Raw genomic sequence first — 21,098 nt, forward strand, 5'->3', positions numbered from 1 at the left:
GCACAACCTAGTGCACTCGATCTCCTAGTCCTTCTCTTGACACTTTGTCAAAGAATTAGTCTAATTTCCAAATATGAAGTTTCTCATTCATCACGCAACCAAGTTGCATGACTCCAAGTTTCTGTCCAACTGAAACATGGGCGATGAGAATCTTCCATTATTTGGCAAATTCTCGACATTTCCACAAATAACATAATAAAGAATCCATTATTTCTAACAATAGAAACAATCAAACATCAATTTTTCATACACACCATTGCACGGATAAATAAATAAGACAAAATCAAAATTTATTTTATTGCGGAAAAACTTGTCCTTACAATGTAATTCAACTGAAAAACTATGCTATTACATATTTCTTATCAATCTATCCTAACTCTAGAGTAGCAGGTCAAAAATCTGATCGTCGAGTCCATGCGATCGAAATCCATTTCTTCATGATCAGATTCAGCACGCTTCTGCCTTAAGCTTCCTCTCTTTTCTTTGATCCTGCAAAAACATCAAAATGTAATCTTATCACATCATGTATTAAGAATCAAAGAATAGGAACTTATAGAGTTAGTTAATAGATTTTACCTGAAGTAGAGCTATACGTCTTGACTCTCCCATCTCTTAGATCTCTCAGGTAAACAGGGCAGCTTCGTCTCCAATGCCCCTTCTCTTGGCAGTAGAAGCAGATGGACTCTTTTGGAATGGCATAAGGAACTATCTCAGAATTTACCTTTTCTGGATTTCCAATGTCACCATTTTCAATGTCCATTGAAGTTTGGGAGTTTGATTTTCCAGACAAATTTGCTCGATCAGCACGCCAAATCATTTCTGATTCAGCAGCTATAAGCAAATAGGTCAAATCAATGAGGGTCACGTCATGGTCCATCATATAGTACTCTCTAATGAACTCACTATATGATTCAGGAAGTGACTGAAGAACCCAGTCAACAGCCAACATTTCTGAGATATCGACACCCATCATCCTTAACCTATCAATGTGTGACTTCATCTCTAAGATGTGTGAAAACACAGGTTTTCCATCTTCGTGTTTACTTGCCAAAAGGGCTCGAGTGAGCTTGAACTTTTCAAGCCTTTGAACTTGTGGGTTAGGGAGAATAATTGGAGGAGGTGGAGGGAGTGAAGCATGACTCTCATTTCCTTGATCGTATCGTGGAACGTCATCTTCATTCGGAAAGCTTGTTCCAAGGGACTTGGGAAGACCATTGTAAGATTTAGACATCTACAAAACGGGAGAAAAATCAAGTTAGTTGATAAAAATCCTTGATGTAACACCCAAATGAAACATCAAGGCTAGGATCCAACACAATACTCTACAACCTAGAAGAGGGATGCCGTAATCTAGTTGCAGAATATTTGAAGGTAGGCAAATGACGATTTACCAATTTCCACCATGAAAAACGAAAAAGAAGTTTAAGTTTTAAATGAATTGAAACTCCTAGGTCTTTTGAGATTCATTGAACTTTTCAATTGCATGTTTAATCTCGATTATGCCCTTCAAGTTTGCGACTGGGATGCCGAGGATCACAAACAAGGTGTGAATAACCATACGAATCACGTGGTGCACCCAATTGCTACTATCACCTAATCAATGTGCCGGTTAGCCACACACGCTCCATTGATCTATGATATACATCGAGCCACCCTTCGCCACCAATGTCAATCCCAAATTAGTGTGCCGGTTAGCCACACACGCTCCACTAACGTTTGACAAGGGTACGAAGTGTAATTCCATGGATTAGCATACAAATTCACATTTTGCCCTAAAGTAACTAAGATTGGGAATTTGAAAAAGCATTTAGTTACTTTGTACTTCATTATACTTATAATGGAAGGTTTCGTCCTATCCTACCTGTTCGGCTAACGACCCTCCACTAGTCAAGAGTGCGGTGGGTAAGAGTGGATACCCATTCAATTGCCATTTTATAGGCAATTTCCTTAAACACCCCTTATAGACCAGCTTCGTAAATGAGGCCTACTAACGGTAAGACTGACTCTTTGCTCATATATATAATATTAGCCTTTTAATGTTACATATATATAGTATAGGGTGTATTTTACACTTTTAAAATACTAGGTGGTTTTATTAACTTTCTCTTTTAATTAAACTTTTAATTAACTTAACAAAGCCATGAGGGTGTAATTTGAACTTTTCAAAATACTAGAGTTTTAGAATTTAAATATTACATAATTAAGCTATTAATCAAAATTTTAAATTCCAAAACTTGAGGGCAAGTTTTGAAACTTTTCAAAACATTAGGGTTTAACTATTTAAATTTCAAAAACAAAACTTTTAAGTTCAAATTTAAACTATAAAACCTAAAGGGAATAATTTGAAACTATTCAAACTTACTAGGGATCAAATAACAAATAATATAAATCAAACAATTAATTTTGTGACTATCTATATTTGACCTAATCCAATTTTAGTCACAAGATAATTACCAAATAATTTGAATAATCTATATTTATCATATAAAAAAACTATTATTCAAAAGATTTGAAATTATCTTTTGTTTTGGTAAGGATAATCATTTACATACAATAAAATTCGGATTTTATTATCAAAAAACGATTTTGGCATCAATCCTACAGCAAAACAGCAAGTAAATCCCGAAATATACTCTGTCAGACTCCCGGACTTGCCGAGTCGGGCCTGAACTCGCCGAGTAGGGCCAACTCGCCGAGTCCAGATACTGACTCGCCGAGTTGAGTCGGGCAGAGGCAAGAAAAACGATTTTCAGTAGAAAAACGGCAATTGCATCATATACAACAGAAACCAATCAAGGCTCTGATACCACTGATGGGTTTAAGCATAAGAACAATCTTATGTGCTCATACAAACCCTAATGCTTGGATCTAGGTTTCTCTATTGTACATGCAATGAATCCAAGACTTACAAACCCTAGATCTATCAAATAAGAACTGAAATAATGGTTTAGTAATTACCTTTGATTGTTATATAGCAATAACAATCAATCCTTGCTTTGATTGGCTTCAGAAAGCTTAGTGCCTCAAGTGTTGCACCTCTAATGGAGTCACAAACACCACTAAGCAACTTGGATGAAGAGGGAGGAGAGAGGAGGCACCAAAAACGGCTGGAAACCCTAGAAGAACTCTTATCCACGTTTTTGGGGCATAGGGGTCCTATATATACATGTAGGCTATTAGGGTTTGCAACTAGGAAACCCTAATCTGACTGCTTAAGCCCTAAGCAGTCCAATGGACCATTCCAGAAGGCCCTTGGACGATTTCTTTATGGTCCTCCATATAGAATTCGTCCATTGCCATCTAATGGATCCTAAGCCCAACTTTGTAACTATCTTATAATTACAATATCAGTCCCCTTAATTTAATTAATCTCTTTTAGTCACAAAATTAATTCTTAATTAATTATTGACTAATATTAATTAAACAATATGATTTCTCCTTTAATATATTATTCTTATAATATATTAATAAATCATAATTAAACCTTTCTCTCCTTAATTCATCCTACATATTGCTATGGTGAAGGCAACCCAAAAGGACCATGCTCATAATCGGGTCAAGTACATATCAAAATAGTTATGGACTTAGACACTAATCCAACACTCTCTGTCTAGTATGTATGTATGTTCTCTCTGTTTCTCATAATAGTATGTTCTCTTGTATAATGTATAGTATGTACTAGCTGTATTGTATGTTCTCTCTGTTTCTCATAATAGTATGTTCTGTTTGTTTCTCATCACTATATGTTATGACTCATGAATGAACTGACTCATTGTATGTTTCATTGTTCTAGTAATAGTATTTGTAACTTCCTAAACTATACCTATTATAGTTTATTAGCAATGTTGTTTTTATAAATGAACATGTTTGTATACCTTTGCTACCCAAAGGCATTGAACTGAAAGAAGGAACTTTTGTATCTATATACATATACATAATATATAACTAAGATTCAAACGACCTTCGGACAAACAACTGATACCCTAAGACCACAACCAAACAAGGAACATGAGGTAGGGTGAGTTATCAGTCCTAAGTCCTTTGAATCCTACTTATATAACTATATCTAAATAGATACACATTTAACAAAATATATTAGTTTAAAAGACAAAGAAGTTTTGTAAAACCTTTTGAAGAGTTTAAATAAACATTGATGACTTGTTGTCATTTCATAAAACGATTTCAAAGCAGTTTGGCATAAAGAAACAAGTTTGATAAAGAGTTTAACATGTAAAGGAGTTTGATAAGCATTTGAAATAGTTTGTTTGATAACACTGTTTGAAAAGTAAGAAAATCCATATATTTGATAGTCATTAATCACATGTGATTGATATAATAACTATAATGTATCTACTTGTATCCCCCCCCCCCCATAAAAGCATTTAAAATAATTTAAAATGTTGATTAAGGGGTATGAACTCACCTGAAGTGAGTGATGCGAATGTAAGATCGGAAAAAAAGGATGCTAAGTGTCAAGTGAAGACTTAAGCACACACGGGTCCTATTTAGCATATAAAGACACATATATGAATTCAATTAGTGTTTACTCAACTAATCAGGTAAAGAATAACACTTTAAGGACTAAGAAATCCTTAAATGGAAGTGTTACAATCACTTAGGATTGCATAAAAGGGTTGTATAGCCACTTAAAGGAGTTTTCGGTCCAAGTGGTATGTTTCTTGTGGTTTTCGGTCCATATGGTTTTCGGTCCAAATGGTTTTCGGTCCATATGGTTTTCGGTCCAAATGGTTTTGACCGAAAACCCATGGTCTTTGATGCATAAGGTGATTTCCAAGGGCTTTCAAGTATGTATATTGGTTCTAAGTTTCATCCAAATCCTTATGTGAGTTTAAGGTCTTAAAGGCACCTTTCTTTAGGGTTTTCGGTCAAGGGAGATGCACTTGACCGAAAACACCTATTGTTCTTGAGAAATGGATGTTTTCAAGGCCCTAAATCAAGTATCCTTACTAGATAACAAGTATAGGAGATAGATACTTACAATATGGAAGCAAAGAAGGGTGTTTTCGGCCCAAAACACTAGTGTGTGTTCTTGGTGTTCTTGAAGATCTAACCCGAAAGAGATGATTTCATGGATGAAATCAAAGGGTTGTACTAGATAAAGCTTTGTAACAACAAATTAAATGGAAAGAATTCTTACAATTTTGAAGATCAAAGTGAAGAACTCGATGATACTTGAGAGAGAATGGATATTTCTAGCTTTGAAAAGGAAAGAATGATCCAAATGATCATGAAATATATATGTAGGATGGGGTTTTCGGTCACCTTGACCGAAAACTCTAAGGTCTTGACCGAAAACTCCTTTTTGAGGAGGTTTTCGGTTTGCTTCATGACTAGAACTTCAACCAATTCATCCTAACACTGATTCCTTTGATGTACTAAGTTTAGAATACTCGAATAGACTCCAAATAGGGCTAAAAGTTAACAAACAAGACTAACTCTGATAAATTTGAATGTTTATACAAGCTAGAAATTTCGGATTGTCACAGTAGATGAAATAGTTGGTGTGTGATGAAATAAAATGTGAGAGGCCTTGATGTTGATGTTGATCCAGTCATCTAGCGGAGTATGGATGACGACGATGGACTTTTCTAGGAAGTCCAGTGGAACACTAGCAGGCTCGCCACCTGTAGGTGTTTGTGAACGATGTGTTAACCGGTGTACTCCATCCCCCTCATGGTTGCCTTACGGACCTATTTGGCTGAGGAATATCCTTAGCAGTAGTGTCCATCCCGATGAAATTCCTTAGGATAGGTTCCTTATAATAGATGCTTTAGAGACGTAAAGTGAGGATAACGGGAACGGGTAATCGAGTTTAATGATTGTTAAAAATAATAAACTTATTTATTGTTGGTTGAAAACTCTATATGCTCACCAGGCTCCCCAACCTGACCCACTCAATTTCTTGTATTATAAGTAGTGGCAAGGGCATAGTTGGATGATTTGACGAGAGATTATGGATTTTAGGCCAGTAGAAAATAAATAGAATGTTGTAAGGCCTATGTTGTTTTGAGGACAAATGTTTTTTTGTGGCCTATGATGTTTTTGGTTTATGCTTATGATCTATATCGATGTTAACATCCCGAGTTTGTAATATAATGAAAATACATTTATTTAAGGAAATGCTTTGATAAATCTTTATCATATTTTGTTTCGGGAACAAATTCCGCATCACTTTTCTTTAAAAAGTTACTCTGATTTTATTAAAAAGCATAAACGAAATCGGTCTTTTCTGGCCGTGAAAATGGGGATGTCACGGTTGGTATCAGAGCATTAGTTTAAGCGAACTAGGAATTTGTAGGATTTCTAGACTTAAACTTAGAATGCTAAGCGTTGATCGTGAGATGAGTGTCTACCATATTTTAGACACGAGCACTAGTTTATTTTAGGAAAGATGCCTAAAATGCTTTTATGTGCTAAATGTTATATGTTTGTTGTATATGCTATTATTTGTTCGGATCTATGTTCTGTTGCTGACCGGATCTGGAAACCTTATGTGTTCAGGATTCTAAGCGTACAACTACGATATTAGAACTAGCATGTAACGTTTCGGAGTGATAAGGAGGATTTAAACGTATATCGTGAATAAATATCAAAATTCACCTAATTTGGTGTATAGATCAAAATGGCAAGAACCCGAAGCAGAGCTGGAAACGCAAATGAAAATAGGAATCAACGACCTCAAACCCAGGTGATTGAGCAAGTGTCGATAGTAGAAGCTGCACCTGAGCCGATCGCGATGGGTGGAGTTCAAGCCATGATTCGGGCTATGATAACCGAACAAAGGGAAGAGATGAGAAAACTGTTGCTGAATAATAAGGATGAAGCTTCGATGCCTGTTGAACAACCATAACTGAATGACAGAGAGTCCGAGGAAGGGAATAACAGCCGCACTGTCAGTTAAGTTGAACCCCAATGGTGAGAAGGAATGACCCGGAGAGGGTAATCGACGGAGCTGGACGTATGTGTAAGAACTTTTTGGGTGCCAAACCACCAAGTCTTTCTGGAAGTCCAAAGCCTGTAGAGATTATGGACTGGATCTACGAAATGGAGATGGTATTTGAAAGCTGCAACTGTAGCGATAAGCAGAAAACTGTCTTTGCGGTCAGACAACTGAAGACCGGAGTTTTAAGCTGGTGGAAGTTATTGGCTGACACGATGCCACAAGGAGAAGCTTTAAAGATGTATTGGGAAGCGTTCTTGGAGTAGTTGAAAATGCAGTACTGCTCCAAAATAGATATGATAGATCTAAACAATGAGTTCCAGAACTTGAAGAAGGGGAAAATGAGGATTGATGACTATGCTACTGCGTTCACCGAGAAGATGAAGTTATTTCCTTACCTGGTGCTGACTGAACTCGCCAAGATAAAGAAATTTTCTAATAGACTGCCATCAGACTTTGGCCCAACAGTCAAAATGGCAAGCACGTTGAAGGCAGTCGTTAGAGCAACCAAGAATGGTGAGACCCAGTTAAAGGAAAGGGGTCTGGAGAGAACCGAGGTTGGTGAGAAAAGGAAGTTCGACGAATCTTCAAGATCCAACAAGAAAAGTAAATCCTCAAAGTCTGGATCGAGAGGAGGAGGTGAAGCGAAATGGTGTGAAAAGTTAAAAAAGAAGCACCATGGGAAATGTGACGGGGAGGTCACTTGTTTTAAGAGTGGAAAGCCTGGGCACTATGTCAATGAGTGCACTTTCAACAAGAAAGTTTGTTATGGGTGTAATGAGGAAGGGCACATCTCAAGGGACTTCCCGAAGAAGAAGGAGGCAGTAAGACACAATATCCCACCGAAGCCGAAGGCGAGAGCTTTCCAGATGACACTGGAAGCCGCAAAGGATGCAACGGACGTCGCTTCAGGTACCTTTCTTGTAAATGGATTGTCTGCCAATATATTGTTTGATTATGGGGCAAATTACTCCTTTATATCACATAAATTTGGTAGAAGACTAGCATTGCCTATTGAAAAACTTAATAATGCTCTAGTTTTAGAGTTGTCAGTGGCAAATTCATACTTGTTAGCGATAGCATTAAGAATATCGTCATCGACTGAAACAGAAACGAATTCCACGAGGAGCTGTTACCCATTGAGTTGAATGGTTTTGACATCGTGCTGGGAATGGATTGGCTTAGCGCCAATGATGCCGAGATACTGTGCAAGAAGAAGATAGTGAGGGTAAACTTACCTGGAAAAGAATCATTTATGGTGTAAGGAGACAAACACAGAGTAAATTCTAGAATCATTTCCCTGATGAAGGCCAGAAAATGTTTGTCTAAAGGATGCACAACATACTTGGCATTTGTGATCGATGCCAAGAAGAAGAAGAAGGAGATGCAAAGTATACCAGTGGTGTGTGACTATCCGGAAGTCTTTCCTGAAGATCTTCCTGGATTACCGCCTAATAGACAAGTAGAGTTTCGGATAGACTTGTTACCAGGAACGACACCAATAGCAAAAGCACCATACCGATTAGCGCCGACGGAGATGAAGGAGCTTATGACGCAACTTCAGGAGTTGTTGGACAGTTATTTCATTAACCAAGTTCATCACCCTGGGGAGCTCCGGTGTTATTCGTAAAGAAGAAAGATGGAAGCATGAGGATGTGCATAGACTACAGAGAGCTGAACAAGGCAACAGTGAAGAATAAGTATCCATTGCCAAGGATTGATGACCTGTTCCATCAGCTGCAAGGTTCGAGCTATTTCTCCAAGATCGATCGTAGGTCAGGACATCATCAGATGAAGATGAGAGAGCAGGATTTTGAGAAAACCGCATTCAGAACGAGATACAATCACTATGAGTTCTTGGTAATGTCATTTGTACTAACCAAAGCTCCAGAAACATTCATGGATTTGATGAACAGGGTTTGTAAACCATTCCTCGATAAATCTGTGATAGTGTTCATAGATGACATTCTGGTTTACTCAAAGAGCTACCAGGAGCATGGCAAGCACATGCGAGAAGTGTTAGAAGTTCTGAAGAAGGAGAAGTTGTACGCAAAGTTCTCCAAATGTGATTTCTGGATTTGATAAGTCCAATTCTTGGGTCATGTGGTTAACCAAGAAGGGATCATGGTTGACCCAGCAAAGATTGAAGCTGTAATGAAGTGGGAACTGTTGGATTAGGTGTCTAAGCCCATAACTATAATTGGTAAGTACTTGACCCGATACATCATGGTCCATTTGGGTTGTAACACTTTGGAACAATTTGATAGGATGGGTATTTGAGATAGAGATTATTTGTGATTTATTAATATATTATAAGTATAATATATTAATTGAGAAATCATATTATTTAATTAGTATTGATCAAGAATTAATTTGGAATTAATTTAGTGATCAAAAAAGACTAATTAAATTAACAGGGACTGATTGTGTAAATCAGTGATACACATGGTTTGGGCTATTGATCCATGATGGACTAAGCTTATGTGAAAGTCCATGAAATATTAGTCCATATGAATTATGGATCGTAAGCCTAAGTGTAAGAGTTAGGGCTTGCTTATGACTCTTGGAATTCTACACTATGGGCGTGTTCGGTAAAATTAGTTGGTAGCGGGTAGCGGTTAGCGGTTAGCGGGTAGCTTGTAGCTTGTAGCGTTTTGTTAAACGCTACATGAAGTAGCATTTGGATTTGGAGCATTTTGTTTAAACTAAACGCTAGAATCTTGTAGTGTCGAACGAGGTTTTTTGTTCAAAATGAAGCGTTTTGTTAAACGCTAGAAGCTAGAAGCTTTCAAATGCTCCCAAACGCTCTGTGCCGAACATGCCCTATACATGTATTCCTCAAAAGCCAAAATCGTACACTAAGTGTTCTTAGAAGCCAAAAATGATTTTGTGTCTCCAAACCTCTCTCTCAAAGTCCTCCTCTTGTTCTTGGTTGGTTATAATACATTTGAGGCATCACACTTGAGGTGCTAGGCTCTTGAAAGACCAATTCCTACAAGCTACAATTAAGAGGTAATATTCTAACTAGTTTTTATGATTCATATGTTAAATTGTATGCTAGTTGTAGGCTTAAAGCTTTGGAAATTTTTATTGCATGTATAACTAGAGAAAACTTAGATCCAAAGCTATTAGGGTTGTATGTGCACCATAGGAGTGTTATAGTACACAAAACCAAACAGTGATATTAGAGCCATGGGTAGTTTTCTGTTATATAGATGCATAGCTAATTGTTCAAAGTTGGAAAAGTCGAAAAACTGCACTCTGATAGGAGGACTCGACGAGTCCATACATAAACTCGTCGATTCCATGCTCATAAGTGATGAACTCGTCGAGTCCATTATCCGACTTGACGAGTTGGATCATCTGTTTGCAGTTTTTCGGGTTTTTTTGGCCTCAATTGGATTAGAATCATTACCACAAACTGTTTTGTATCATAAAATCAATTTTTCTGATATAGTAGTGATTATTCTCATCAAATTAAAAGATAAATTGTCAAATTTTAAGATAATTACTAGTTTATATGATAAAGCTAATTATTTGTAATTTTTGATTTGAAATTATCTTACTACAAGAGTTGTATTATGATCAAATTGGTAAAAGATAAAAATGGTTATTTTATAAGTTTATAATTTGATCTAAATGTTTTTAAGGAGTTACAAATAAATATTAGTTAAATTGATCTTAATGTTTTTTTTGAAGAGTTCCATAAGTTATGGAACTTGAAAAGTCTCATCTTCATAAAACAAATTAACTCCTTAAGTTATAGAGTTCAAAAGTTTTTCAAGAATTACAAAACTTGCCCTCAAGTTTTAAATGTTGAAAAGTCTCAATTAAGAAACATTGAATTCATAGAAACCCTAGTAATTTGAAAAGTTTTCAAATAAATGTAACTCATGGGTTCATAACTTAAAATTAATTAAATAGTTTTAATTTGATTTAGCATCTTGATGTTTTTGAATAGTTCAATTAACTCTTATGGTCTTTATTAATAGTTAATTAAATGTTTAATTAAAAGAGTATTATTAAATCCATAAATCATATGGTTTAAGTTTAATTAAATTAAGAGTATAATTTGTTAATAGATTAAACCATCAAGTATTTTAAAAGTTTAAAATACACCCTTATACTATATATAATTAAAAGTTTAATATATTATATATGTATAATTAAAAAGTCAGTTCTACCGTTAGTAGGCCTCATTCACGAAGCCAATCTATAAGGGGGGGTATAAGGAAACTGCCTATAAAATGGCAGTTGAATGAGTGTCCACTCTCACCCACCGTTTCCTTGATTGGTGGAGGGTCGTTAGCCGAACGGGTTTGACATGACATTTAAATCCTCATTAAAAGTATAATGAAATATAAAGTAACTAAAATTTTATAAATTCTCAATCTTACTTACTTTAGGAAAAATGTGAATTGATGCTAACCCATAAAATTGCACTTTGCACCTTGTTAAGTCGTTAGTGGAGCGTGTGTGGTTAACCGGCACACTAATTTTGGACTAACAATGTGTGGCAAAGGGTAGCTTGGTGTTAATCATGGATCAATGGAGCGTGTGTGGTTAACAGGCACATTGATTAGGTGATATGTAACATCGAGAGTACCAAACTAATTTACATGGTTATTCACACCTTGTTTGTGATCATCGGCATCCCAGTCACAAACTTGAAGGGCATAATCGAGATTAAACATGCCATTGAAAAGTTAAATGAATCTCAAAGAATCTAGAAATTTCAATTCATTTAAAACCTAAAATTCATTTTCATTTTTCATGGTGGAAATTGGTAAATCGTCATTTACCTATCTTCAAATATTTTGCAATTGGATTACGATATCCCTCTTCCTAATTGTAAAATACGGTGTTGGGTCCTAGCCTTAATATTTCATTTTGGGTGTTATATTAAGGACTTAAATCAACTAAACATGAATTTCTCCCTTGTAGATGTCTAGTTCAGACAACTATGGTCTTCCCGAATCTTTTGGTAAAAGCTTTCCTAATGAAGATGATGTTCCCAGAAATCATGCTTCACCTACTATATGACAGACCATGCCATGTCCCTTATCGATCTAACCTATTTGCTAATTGCTGCTGAATCAACAATGATTTGGCGCATTGATAAAGCAAATTTTATTGGAAGATCTACTTCCCAAACTTCCATGGACAATGACAATGGAAACATTGGAAGTCCAGAAAAGATTTCTCTTTCCAAGGGAAAGGGAAAGGCTATGTATGAGATTGTCTCATGTACCATTTCGAAAGAGTCTGTTTGCTTCTATTGCAAAGAGAAGGGGCATTGGTTGCGAAGCTTCCGTATCTACCTGAAGGACCACAAGGATGGTAAAGTCAAAGTGTTTGACTCTGCTTCGGGTAAGTCCATTATCTAACTCTATTAAGTTCCTGTTTGTAGATTCTTAATACATGATGCGACAAGATTGCATTTTGATGTGTTTGTAGGATCGAAGAAAAGAAAGGAAGCTTAAAGAAAGAGCAGGATGAGTCTGATCGCGAAGAAATGGATTTCGATTGCATGATTCGATGATCAGAATTGATGGTTGTATGTTTCTATTTTTAGCAACATGGATTTGATTCTTTTGTTTGTAGTAGTGTCTAAATTTACCAAATAAGGAAAGATTCTCATCAACCAAGTTTCATTTGGACAGAAACTTGGAATCATGCCACTTGTATTGTATGATGAATGAGAACCTTCATCTTTGGGTAATTAAGACTAATTCCTTGTTCACATGTATATGTGAGTCAAGTGAAGGGCTAAGGAATCTAGTACACATCATTGTGCAATGGTCAGGTCCACCATAAAGAACAATAAGACTATTCGTCATGATTTACTAAAGTTAGTAAATATGGTTATACTTACAAGATTAAGTGTAAATCTGAATCATTGAAAAAGTTTCAATGTATAGCAGAACGAATGAGAAGAATCAAATTAGGCAGAAAGATAAAAGTTTCTCCAATCTGAAAGGAAATGAGAGTACTTTAGTATCATGTTTTATGATCATCTTAATGATTATGAAAACCATATCACAATTGATCCTCTAAGGACACCTTAGTGCACTTGTATGGCTAAGAAGAGGAATCAGGAACTGTTGAAATAGTTAAATCAAAAAGTGAGTCATACTTCGTGCCAATATCAAGCCTTATAGTCATACTCCAAGATTATGACTTGAGTGACATATCTTAAGAAAGTTTATAACACGCTCATCAAATGTGGAATAGAAAAGTTGTTTTCTTACTCCTGCACATTTGAAATTGGTAGTTTTGATGTTTTGGATAAAACAAAGACCAACTAAGACCATTTATATGAAGTGTTATTCTTGATAAGAATCCGCACTCACTCTTGAATATTTGTTTGTCAAGGAGTGTTACTTGACAAAGAGAATCGTATATGTCAAGAGGTCAGTGGGAGTATGAAAGATCTTGAAAAGTTTCAAGAACTAATCAAGAATAAACCTGTTATTAATCACTAGCACACGACTTAAGGTTTGTAACCTATCGTGTTGACATGTTCTTGTTTCCGTGCCCATTCCAGTTGAAGTTGACAAGGCATGAGAGTTCTATGAGTTCTCACTTGCTTGCATAACAACCTGGAAGCAATGGTAGTCCCTTGTGCTGCCAGGTGGCAAGAAATTAAGATTGAACAAGTTCAGTCCATATGAGTTTGGATTTGTCACTAACCTTGTCTTGTTATTATGGTTATGAAAAATTCACATGGATAGGAACACATACACCATTAATCTAAGTGACAAAGGTTTCTCTCCATTTCATGAAAATGATTATGAGGAAACATTTTCACTAAGTAGATTTTAAGGAGATAGAATTTGTGATATTTGCATTCTCAAATTTGATTATGATTACGACATACCTCTTCATAGTTCGAATTGTGAGAACTTGTAACACCCAAAAATTTCGAAAAAATTTAAACTTTCAAAACATGTCAAGTTCATCAAAACATTACACTTTGTTTTCAAAATACATTCTATCAGAGTATTCCCAGAAACATAAACATAACAGGAGGAGTTGTACGATCATGCCTTCGCCTTGCCACGATCCCCTGATGTACCTGAAACAATAAACTGAAACTGTAAGCCCGAAAGCTTAGTGAGTTACCCCCAAAATACCGATACACATACAGTCCACATAACCATGTCAACAATAACATATCATAACAAACTGAACAGAACAGCACATAACGGGTCCACAGCCCTACAGACTGTAATACCCCCGAGCCCACAGTACGAGTCTCCCTCAGCCCGTAACTGGAATGCTCCCGAGCCCACAGTACGAGTCTCCTTTAGCCCGTAACTGGAATGCTCCCAGGGTTTGTTGGCTACCGCACGAAGCAGTACAACCTCAACCCATCCCATATAACAATCACATAACATAACATAACCACTGAGCATGCAATAATCATATAACATCACAGGTAGTCCTACAGGTCTACCTAACTGGCATAACCACTAGCATGCAACACTAACTCATACCCAACATCTAACACTGCTAGGATAACATATCCAATGGGCCGGCCTTGGTGCCTTAGACCCCTTAGTATAGTGAGGATAACTCGCCTCGCAAATGTCGACCCGGAAGATAAAACCCAACTCTCGAATCACTTGGCACAGGCTCCACCACCTAATACCATATCACAATATACTCATAAGTCCTTAACCTTATAAGGTACTCCATAACCCACTAGTCAACCCCTGGTCAAAGTCAAAGTCCTCAGTCAAGGTCAACAGTCCATGTTGACCTTACTCGCCGAGTACCCTCGGCTACTCGTCGAGTTCCTTGAAACACTATCCCACTCGCCGAGTCATCGAGGTGACTCGTCGAGTTTCTCCGATTCTCGACCAAACTCTAAGGCCACCCGTCGAGTTTTCCTTTTTGCACACGACGGACACAGATACATTCATAACTTGGGGAAGACTCATCCGACTCTCCGAGTTGTTCTTCAACTCGCCGAGTCCTATGGTAATCTTCATCGGACTCGCCGAGTTGTTCATCCAACTCGTCGAGTCCACGGCCATCTTCATGTGACTCGCCGAGTCAACCTTGCGACTCACCGAGTCCATTCAGTCCTTTTTTCCATACAGACTTGTTTTGAGCCATGCAGCGGCTCCAAATCACAGATCCAAGCTTCTAGGGCATGCTTATCACGTAAAGTTGCAAACTTTACGTGCATGCATGGCTATAAAGGCTCTAAATGCCTATTTTAAGTCCTTAATGGAACTTCATGCTCAATAGGGACCTTAATCATGACCAAAACTGAAACTTTATGCTTATAGAATCCAAGGAGGGTCCAGATCTGAAGTTACAACCTCAGATCTAGCCCATAGCTTATCTTTCCAACTTAATATCTCACCAAAAACCCTAAAACTCAACCAATAGAAGAGATTCACAATGAGAAAGGCGATTTGGTTACCTCCAGAAGATGATAACTGAGATAAGAGTTGATTCCCACACTCTACTTGCTCCAATCTCCTTCTCCTCTAAGCCTTCCCCCTCCAAGGATCCTCTCTTCAAGCTTCAAACACACAAAGGGTACACACACACACGTATTAGGGTTTTCTGAGCTCTTAAATGACTGCAAGGAGGCCAAAGGAGGCTTATCATTCCTTAAATAGGGTGCAAAACCCCGAGATTTACGGTTTCATCTGCCAGCTCCTACTCGTCGAGTCCCTTAGTGGACTCGTCGAGTAGGTTACTAAACACGCGTTCCAACCCCGCTGCTACTCGACGAGTAGGGCAACCAACTCGTCGAGTAGGACATTAAACCAATTAACCTTTTATTTAAGTCCATACCTGGAATCGGGGCGTTACAATTCTCCCCCACTTGAACTAGACTTCGTCCTCGAAGTCTGCTGCAGCGAATAACTCCGGGTAATGCTCCCGCATTTCGGCCTCCGTCTCCCACGTCCATTCGGACCCCCTTCGATGCTCCCACTGTACTTTCACCAAAGATATCTCCTTATTCCTCAGAATCTTCATCTTCTTCTCCAAAATGGCCACAGGTCTCTCCACATAGTTCAGGCGCTCATCGACCTGAATATCATCCAGCGATACTACTGCCTCCTGGTCCATGATGCACTTTCGCAGCTGCGAAACGTGGAAAGTGTTGTGTATCCGACTAAGCTCCTCCGACAGCTCTAGCCTGTAAGCTACCTTGCCAATCCTGGCAATGATCCTAAACGGCCCAATATATCGGGGGCCCAACTTTCCCCTCTTCCTGAAGCGAATCACGCCTTTCCAGGGCGATACCTTCAGGAGTACCATGTCACCCACCTGAAATTCCAACTCAGATCGGCGTCTGTCGGCATAACTCTTCTGCCGACTCTGAGTGGTCTGCAAACGCTGTCTAACCTGCTAGATCTTTTCGGTAGTCTGCAAGACTACCTCCGTACTACCCATCACTCTGTGTCCAACTTCACCCCAACAGACTGGGGTGCGACATCTCCGCCCGTACAACAGCTCGAATGGCGGGGCGCTAAGGCTATAATGATAGTTGTTGTTGTAGGCGAACTCTGCAAGTGGTAGGTGAGAATCCCAACTCCCACCGAAATCAATGACACACGCCCTCAACATGTCCTCGAGGGTCTGAATAGTCCGTTCGCTCTGGCCGTCTGTCTGTGGGTGGAATGCTGTGCTGAAGTGCAACCGCGTGCCCAGCTCCTCGTGAAACTTTTGCCAGAAGCGGGAGGTAAACCTGACATCCCGATCAGAGACAATGGAGACAGGAACCCCATGGCGAGACACGATCTCGCGAGCGTACAATTCGGCCAATTTCTCGGCCGATGAGCTCTCCCGTATAGCCAAGAAGTGGGCGCTCTTGGTCAATCGATCCACGATGACCCATATAGCATCAAACCCCTTTGCCGTCCTCGGCAACTTGGTAATAAAATCCATCGTGATCTGTTCCCATTTCCACATGGGAATCTCTAGGGGCTGCAGCTTTCCATGCGGCCTCTGATGCTCGGCCTTGAACATCCTACAGGTCAAGCACCTCTCGACGTACCAAGCGATCTCTCGCTTCATGCACGGCCACCAATAGCTCAAACTCAAATCCCGGTACATCTTGGTGGCCCCTGGGTGAATAGAGAAATGAGACTTATGAGCCTCCTCCATAACCGTCTGCCTAACCCCACCAGACATCGGAACCCAAACCCGACCGCATCGGGTCAATAGTCCCCGACTATCCTTTATGAACCGGGTATTCTCACCATTGATTCTCTCCAGCTTCCAATTCTCCGGTCGCATGCCCTCTACCTGGGCATCTCAGATCAAACTCACAAGCGGAGAATCCACCGATATCCTCATACATACCGCAGGGGTGGAAGACCCACCTGACTTGCGGCTCAAAGCATCCGCAACCACATTCGCTTTACCGGGGTGCTAAAGGATCTCACATTCGTAGTCCTTGACTACATCCAGCCACCTGCGCTGCCTCATGTTCAGGTTCGGCTGATCCATGATATGTCTCAAGCTCTTGTGATCCGTGTAAATGGTACATCGGACCCCATAGAGGTAATGTCTCCATATCTTGAGGGCGAACACCACCGCCCCCAGCTCCAAGTCATGCGTAGGGTATCTCGTCTCATGCGGCTTCAGCTGCCGCGATGCGTAGGCTATCACTCGTCCTCTCTGCATGAGGACCGCCCCTAAACCTGTGATGGATGCATCACGGAACACCACAAAATCCTCAACTCCCTCCGGGAGTGTAATTACTGGTGTCTCACACAAACGCTGACGGAGGGTCTCAAACGCCCTCTGCTGCTCGGGACCCCATCGGAAATCCACCCCCTTCCTCGTCAGACGAGTGAGGGGTACTGCAATCTTGGAGAAATCCCGTATGAACCTCCGGTAGTACCGTGCCAATTCCAGAAAGCTCCTAATATCTGAGGGAGATTTCAGAATCTCCCACTGCATAACCGCCTCGATTTTGGCCGGATCGACCAAAATCCCCTCCTGGTTAACGAGATGTCCGAGGAACTGGACCTCTTGTAACCAAAACTCACACTTCGAGAACTTGGCGTACAGCCGTTCTCGTCTCAGAACTCCCAACAGCTCTCGCAGATGCTCCTCATGCTGCTCTCGGGTCTTGGAATACACCAAGATATCATCTATAAACACTATGACCGAGCGATCAAGCATCGGTCTGCAGACCCGATTCATCAGGTCCATGAACACCGCTGGCGTGTTGGTGAGCCCAAACGGCATCACCACGAACTCGTAATGTCCATAACGAGTTCAGAACGCGGTCTTCTCCACGTCCTCCTCTCTGACCCTGACCTGATGATACCCAGACCTCAAGTCTATCTTGGAAAACCAAGATGCGCCCTGTAACTGATCGAAGAGATCGTCTATCCTCGAGAGTGGGTAACGGTTCTTCACCGTCAACTTATTTAACTCCCGGTAATCGATACACATCCGGTGCGAACCGTCCTTCTTCCGGACAAAAAGTATCGGTGCTCCCCATGGAGAACTGCTAGGTCGAATGAACTGCTTGCCCAGCAGTTCCTGTAACTGCGACGACAGCTCCTGCATCTCCGGTGGTGCCAATCGGTAAGACGCCTTAGCGATAGGGGCCGCACCTGGCACCAGGTCGATCCTGAACTCGACCTGCCTCTCCGGAGGTATTCCTGGCAACTCCTCTGGAAACACATCTGCGAACTCCCTGACCACCGGTACATCGGAAACCGAAATCTGATCCCTGACTCGCGTATCTACCACATACGCTAGATAACCCGCACACCCGTGCTGAAGGTACTGTCGAGCCCTGGCAGCTAAACAAAACCCTGATCCCATCCTGGTGCCCTCTCCATATATAATCAGTTCTCCCCCACTTGGGGTTCGAACCACCACTCGCTGGCCCTTGCAATCGATCATAGAACCGAACCGACTGAGCCAATCCATGCCCACAATCACGCACACTTCCCCCATGGGGATCGGAATCAGTTCTATCGGAAAGGACACGCCGAAAATCTCCAGGTCACACCCTCGATAAACTAAAGAAGCAGAAACCCCGTGTTCGTTGGCGATAGACACTCGCAACGGACACTCTAGCTCGCCCACTGGCGTACTGAACTCCCTACTAAAAGACTGAGATACGAAGGGCCATCTCGCCCCCAAGTCAAATAAGACCAAAGCAGGCAAGGAGTTCACTAGAAACGTACCTAACCACAGGTACAACAGATAAGCATACATCAGATATAGGAAACGAGATAAGGGATAGAAACATACCAGCAACCACATCTGGTGCTGCTCTGGCCTCCTCCGCTGTAAGCTGGAAGGCACGACCCTGAGCCTTCGGAGGCTCTGCCCTGACTGGTCTCCCATCCGTGATCCTCAAAGTAGTCGGCGCTGGAGCCTGCGCCGATTTGGCGGCGAGTAACGGGCAGTTGGCCTTCAAATGGCCAACCTGATCACAATGGTAACATAACTTCATACTCGGTATCGGAACGGCCTGGCGACAATCCTTCGCATAGTGCCCCTCCTTGCCACACCTGTGGCACCCACTGCTGGCTCGACAAATCCCGGAATAAACCCTGCCGCACTTTCCACAAGAGCGGCTCTGCTGACTCCCAGACCTCAAATCAGCGGTCTTAGACCGCTTTGGCGCCGGCTGTGACTGTGCCGGGGCCGGCCGCTGCTCCCTCAGCTGCAGCTCAATCTCTAACTCTCGTCGTCTGGCGGCCTCCTGCAACTCCAGAAGAGTGTCACATCGTTGGGTAGATACAAACTGTCGGATATCGGTCTTGAGCATACTCAGATAACGGGTCATCTGAGACTGATCGGAAGCAAACTCTGGGCAGAACATCGCCCGCTCAGTGAACATACGGGTGATCTCCGTCACCGACTCCCCATCCTGTCTCAAACTCAAAAACTCCTGTGCCAACCGCTCCCGCTCAACCCGTGGAATGTAACGGGCGCGGAACATATCCCTGAACTACTCCCAAGTAACAGCAACTCTCTGATCATCAGTGTACGACCTAGTCGCAAGTCTCCACCAGTCCTTGGCCCCAAACCTAAGCAGGTTCAGAGCACACCTGACCTTCTGGTTAGCAGGACACGAGCATGTGAAGAAACACCCCTCCACGTCTGAAATCCATCTCATAGCCTTGATAGGATCCTGCGTCCCATCAAAAGTAGGGGGCTTCGTCTTATCGAAATCCCTGTACTGAAAACCTCTACAAACTCCTCCTCCTGCCGCTGATACAGCTGATGTAGCTGCTGCGGAGGCTGTCTCTACAAGGGCTGCATAACGCTCATCGAAATACTCCACCATGGCGGTCTTAATCGACCCGAACATCTCCGGTAACTGAGCCCGGAATGCAGTAGCAACCTCATCATACAGGATCTCTCGAAACCTGGCATCCAACTCCTCTGTACCCATCTGCACCACCGGCTCGGGTGCTGTCGGCCCCTCCTGGCCTCTATCCCCTGATCCTGATCCCGAACCGGATCCAGCCACGAAGCGCCTTGTCATCACCATTCTGAAACATACCACAAGATATCAGATAATCCATATAAATCACTGGGAACCAACTCCCTATTAACCCTAGGGATTGCGACTTACTTGACATGCGTATGGGTCCTGTGCTTTCAGTAGTACGGGCCCATACTACCTTCCACACCTACCCATATTTGTCTCAAGCATAATCACAATGCCCTAGCAGAATTCACAACACGGCGAGCGCTCAACCCTCACCCTCGAGGAAGATAAACATCTCATAACTGGCCTCCCGGCCTCACTCAACCCTCCTATCCATGAAAATTCCACCAACCCTGCAGCACTAGTGTATGCTAGCCATACATAACGCTGGACCCTATAGACTTTCGAATATCCAATCCTACCCCAAGCTCCCAATCAAACAAGAACAGAACATAAGGCCAAATCAAACATTCTCAGGCTATAAGATCTTAATTATGTATAACTGTGATGCATACACTAAGCAACTACAGTAATGATGTCAATCTCATATAAAGGAAACCCTAGGCTAGCAGGCATCATGTAATCAGGCAATTCTATCATGCAATTCCTGAAGATCCCTAGCCTAGCACTAACATGATGTTCTATCATATCACATAATCAGATAACTTGTATGGTATTTTGGGGTCTACTTAC

The sequence above is a fragment of the Lactuca virosa genome, chromosome 3, assembly GCF_052849685.1.
Source record: "Lactuca virosa cultivar CGN04683 chromosome 3, Lactuca_virosa_CGN04683_v6, whole genome shotgun sequence".
Lineage (NCBI taxonomy): Eukaryota > Viridiplantae > Streptophyta > Magnoliopsida > Asterales > Asteraceae > Lactuca > Lactuca virosa.